This window comes from Mandrillus leucophaeus, unplaced genomic scaffold (assembly GCF_000951045.1).
Source record: "Mandrillus leucophaeus isolate KB7577 unplaced genomic scaffold, Mleu.le_1.0 Scaffold18, whole genome shotgun sequence".
In the NCBI taxonomy this organism is placed as follows: Eukaryota; Metazoa; Chordata; class Mammalia; order Primates; family Cercopithecidae; genus Mandrillus; species Mandrillus leucophaeus.
In genome coordinates this window covers 3,949,887-3,955,311 of record NW_012101809.1, presented here as the reverse complement: position 1 = coordinate 3,955,311, position 5,425 = coordinate 3,949,887, and the positions used below count along the sequence as shown (strand labels likewise).

At 43.4% G+C, this 5,425-nt stretch overlaps 1 protein-coding gene and 1 pseudogene across 2 annotated transcripts in view; one reads left to right on the top strand and one right to left on the bottom strand.

Moving 5' to 3' along the window:
• Positions 1-5,425, bottom strand: part of SUFU (suppressor of fused homolog (Drosophila)) — a 160,071-nt gene that overhangs the window by 59,866 nt on the left and 94,780 nt on the right. The gene's annotated exons all lie outside the window — the stretch shown is intronic.
• LOC105537790 lies at positions 1,054-1,640 on the top strand (annotated as a pseudogene).

Here is a 5,425-nt window from a genome sequence, read left to right as displayed (position 1 = left end):
GGCGGTGGAGCTTGCAGTGAGCGGAGATCGCGCCACTGCACTCCAGCCTGGGCGACAGAGCGAGACTCCGTCTCAAAAAAAAAAAAAAAAAGGTATCTGTGTATTGTTATGGCACCGATTTGGTATGCGGTGAATTTCACTTGTTTTATTTTGCTTCTGAGTTTTAGGAAATGTGGCAGGCAGACTCTAAGGTGACCCCATGGTCCCCATCCCCTTGGTACTCAAGCCCTGTTTAATACTCTCCCCTAAGTGTGGGCGAGACCCATAACATGCTTCTTGCTAAAAGAATATGGCAAAAGTAAAGATATTTTAAAGATGTAAACTAATGTCCCAAATCACTTTATTAATTTTTTTTTCAGTTTTAGTTGTAGTAAAATACATCAACATAAAATTCGCCATTTTAACCATTTTTAAGTGGCATTAAGTACATTCATATTGTTGTGCAACCATAACAACCTTCCATTTCCAGGACTTTTTTTTTATCTTCCCCAACTGAAACTCTATACCCAGTAAACAATAACTCCCCATTCCACTGCATCCAATCCCTGGAAACCACAATTCTGCCTTCTGTCTCTATGAACCTAACTACTCTAAGTACCTTATATAAGTGGAATCATACAATATTTGTTTTGTGTCTGGCTTATTTCACTTGCCATAATGTCTTCTGGGTTCATCCATGTTGTAGCATGTAGCACGTGGCAGAATTTCCTTCCTTTTATTAAGGCTGAGTAATATTCCATTACATGTATATACCATACTTTGTTTACCCATTCATCTTTTGATGGACACTTGAGTTACTTCCACTTTTTGGATGCTATGAAAACTGGTGCACAAATATCTGTTCAAGTCCCTGCTTTCAATTCTTTTGGATACATACCCAGAGGTGAGATTGCTGGATCATACAGTAATTCCATTTTGAACTTTCTGAAGAACCACCAGACCATTTTCCACAGCAGCTGCACCATTTTACATTCCTATCAACAGTGTACAAGGGTGCCAATTTCTTCACATGCTTGCTAACATACTATTTTCTGTTTTTTTTGGTATTAGCCATTCTAATGGCTGTGAGGCCAAAGTAAATGATTTTGTGTTAATTAAAAGGGAGGCCTTTTTCACAAGATGGCGCCGAAAGCAAAGAAGGAAGCTCCTGCTTCTCCTAAAGCTGAAGCCAAAGCAAAGGCTTTGAAGGCCAAGAAGGCAGTGTTGAAAGGTGTCCACAGTCACAAAAAAAGAGAAGATCTGCACATCACCTACCTTCCAGTGTCCCAAGACACTGCGATTCCGAAGGCAGCCCAAGTACCCTCAGAAGGCCACCCCCCAGAGAACAAGCTTGACCAGTATGCTATCATCAAGTTTCCACTGACCACTGAGTCTGCCATGAGGAAGAGAGAAGACAACAACACACTTGTGTTCATTGTGGATGTTAAAGCCAACAAGCACCAGATCAAACAGGCTGTGAAGAAGTTCTATGACCCTGATGTGGCCAAGGTCAACACCCTGATTCAGCCTGATGGAGAGAAGAAGGCGTATGTTCAGCTGGCTCCTGATTACGATGCTTTGGATGTTGCCAACAAAACTGGGATCATCTAAACTGAGTCCAGCTGGCTAATTCTAAATATATGTAATATCTTTTCACCATTTAAAAAAAAAAAAAAAAAAAAGGCTGGGCGTGGTGGCTCACATCTGTAATCCCAGCACTTTGGGAGGCCAAGGAGGGTGGATCAGGAGGTCAGGAGTTCAAGACCAGCCTGACCAAGATAGTGAAACCCCATTTGTACTAAAAACACAAAAAGTAGCTGGGTGCGGTGGCAGGCGCCTGTTATCCCAGCTACTCAGGAGGTTGAGGCAGGAGAATTGCTTGAACCCGGGTGGCAGAGGTTGCAGTGAGCCAAGATGGCGCCACTGCACTCCAGCCTGGGTACTGGGGTGAGACTCTGTCTCAAAAACAAAACAAAACAAAACAAACAAACAAAAAAAACAGGGAGAGGCCAGTCGCGGCTCACACCTGTAATCCCAGCACTTTGAGAGGCCAAGGCGGATGGATCACCTGAGGTCAGGAGTTCAAGACCAGCCTGATCAACATGTGAAACCTTGTCTCTACTAAAAACAAACAAACAAAAAATTATCTGGGCATGGTGGCTGGTGCCTATAATCCTAGCTACTCGGGAGGTTGAGGCAGGAGAATGGTTTGAACCTGGGAGGCAGAGGATGCAATGAGCCAAGATCATGCCACTGCACTCCAGCCTGGGCAACAAGAATGAAACTCCATCACAAAAAAAAAAAAAAAAAAAGGAGATTCTCCTGGGTGGACTTGACTGAAACAGGTAAAAGCCCTTTAAAAGGGAATTGTGCCCCTACACAAAGGTCAGACGCTTCCTCCATTGCTGCTTTGAAGCAGCAAGCTGCCTTGAATCCTAAAGTTGCAAGGAAAGGAATTCTGTCAACAACCTGAGGGAACTTGGAGGCATATTCTTCCCCAGGGGAGCCTCAAATAAGAATGCAGCCTGTAATATGAACATGGAAAAAAAGAAAATAAAAGAATGCAGCCTGGTAAACACCTTAATTGTAGCCTTGCAAGGCCCTGAGTAGAGGACCTAGAGATAAGCTGTGCCCAAACTCTAGACACACAGAAACTGGGTTTTAAGCCATTAATTTGTGTTTTGTTTTTGTTTTTGTTTTTGTTTTTTTGAAACAGAGTCTCGCTCTGTCACCCAGGCTAGAGTGCAGTGGGGCAATCTTGGCTCACTGCAACCTCTGTCTCCCAGGTTCAAATGATTCTTCTGCCTCAGTCCCCAAATAGCTAGAATTACAGGTGTGCACCACCATGCCTGGCTACTTTTTTGTTTGTTGGTTGGTTGGCTCGTTTTGTTTGTTGTTGTTGTTGTTTTAAATAGAGACCGGGTTTTGGCATGTTGCCCCGGCTGGTCTTGAAATCCTGGCCTCAAGTGATCCGCCCACCTCAGCCTCCCAAAGTGCTGGGATGACAGGCGTAAGCCACCGTGCCCAGCCTGCTTAAACATCAACTTTTAACCCAGAGAGAATTTTGGTTGGCCTTATCCCCAGCAACCCAACAAAAGATAAATTAATGAAACACTAACTTCTCCTAGCTCAGTCACTGGCCATCTTAGTGTAAGGTGAAAGCGTTACTTATTAGCACTAACTATTTTTCTTCTACCAAGTCATGGGTACAAACAGTCACCCAAAATGTATTATGTATACCCTCCTGTTCAAGACAAAATCAGATCCTATAGTTAAGAGTCTCCTCTCTTAGCTTTATTCTCTGATACAATTTTCTTACTGTGTAACCTTGAAGAAGCCACTTAACTTCTCTGCATCTATTTTTTCACCTACCAAAACATGATGTAATGATCTAATGTATACCTTGAAGGGTTTTTCTTTTTTTAAGAATCTAAGAAAACAAAATATGTAAAAATTGCCTTGTGTACTGAAAATACTGTACAAATTAAGCAGTTGCTATTCATTTGAAAGATCTGACCACTGGAAAACATGGCCACTATTTACACAAAAAGGAATGAAGACAGAAGGATCCAGTAGAACTGAGACACAGACATAGAATCCATCCACATAGAAGAGCAGATGATTTCTTCGAGGAGCCATGATTCTAATTTTCAGCTTAGGAAACCAACTCCCTTCTTCCTGTCTTAGTTTACACCAAGAAGCACAGCTATAGTACTTATGGATGTTCCCAGAAGTCACCCAGCTGGGTCAGACGTGGAGCACCTGGGAAGCATCGAGAAGACGAAGGAGGAAGGACTTGTTTGCAAGAAACCAGACTGGAGCACAGAAGAAGGGGTCACAAAAATACCAATTAGAAAACAAACAAACAAACAAACAAAAAAACAAAAAAACTCAGCATTAATAAATGGTCTCCTTTGGGAGACTGAGGCAGGCGGATCACAAAGTCAGGAGTTTGAGACTAGCCTGGTCAACATGGTGAAACGCTGTCTCTACTAAAAAATACAAAAATTAGCCTGGCGTGGTGGCATGTGCCTGTAGTCCCAGCTACTCAGGAGGCTGAGGCAAGAGAATCGCTTGAACCTGGGAGACGGAGGTTGCAGTGAGTCGAGATTGCGCCACTGCACTCCAGCCTGGGTGACAGAGCAAGACTCCGTCTCAATAAATAAATAAGTAAGTAAGTAAGTAGGCAAATAAATGGTCTCTGGGTTTGGCAGTCTAGATTCCCAAATCACCAATTCCACACCCAGCGCTTAAATCCCCTCTACAAGCGCCTGGGCCAGCAACTGCCCAGACTACTAGAAAAACTTCAGGGATGGTGAGTTTACTGCCTCCCAGCGCCTATCCACATTAGGAAATTCTTCTACATCCCAATGAAGAGTTAACAGCTTTCTAGCTCTCTATTCTGAGTAACAAAAAGTCAAATCCCTTTTCCATATGGTAAGACCTCAACTATTTTTAAATTCCTGTTGTAGGTCATAGTTCGACTCCCTACATATTCCATCTCAATCTTTTCGTCTTCCAACTAGAATGTTTTCAGTTACCTCACTTTCACAGCCATTCCTCATAGATGGACAGTTTTGAAAGGTTTTGCCAGTTTGAAAGCCACCATTCTCTGGACACACTGTGATTGGTTTAAGTCCCTCGTTGAACGTGGCACCCAAAAGGGGCTGTTGGGTCAGAGACAGGCCATGAGGCAGGCACTTACCTCTGAGTATCTGTGTAAAGACCAGCTCCTCAGCTGTCTATGTACCTGCCCAAATTTCAAAGTTTCCCTACCAATCAGACACAGGAAGGGGGTTACAGATAACTGATTTTGGGTGATTTGATTATAGGAAGAGGTAGCAATAAATCATTAGTGAACTCTTTTGGTGTTCAGGCCAGACTCTTCCAGGACATTTCTTCCTGCTTGGAGAGAAGGGACTGAGTTGTGAGGCTGAACTCAGGTACTGCAGGGCTTTCCGAGAGCCACAGAGTCTGAGTAGCCTGTGGCCCTCCAGCCTCAAAGAACTTCCTTAATGTTGGAATATGGCCTGCCTTAAAGCTACCAAAAGTGGGAAGAGTACTGTGTCTTATTTTACGGATTGAAAGACTACACAGTGCTTCTTCAATGCCTGTACTGCCAAATGGCCATGACTACAGGTGAGAACACAGTGGCGGCCGTGGCAGGGGCCATCCTGCCTAGTGGAATCACCTTCAAGGAGGACAGCTGGGCATATGTGCCAAACTGTAAAATCTGTGGACCTTGTGACCACAATCCCACTTTAGAAATTGATCCTGAGATAACTGGCTGCAGTTGCTAAGATGTTCATATATGGACAACAACCTTATAGTGTTGTTTAAAACAGAGAAAACTGGAAACTATCTGCAAGTTCATCCAGAGGGCTCTATTTATCCTAGAGGGGCCTGTTATGTTAGTAGCATACAATGAAATGCCATACAACCATTA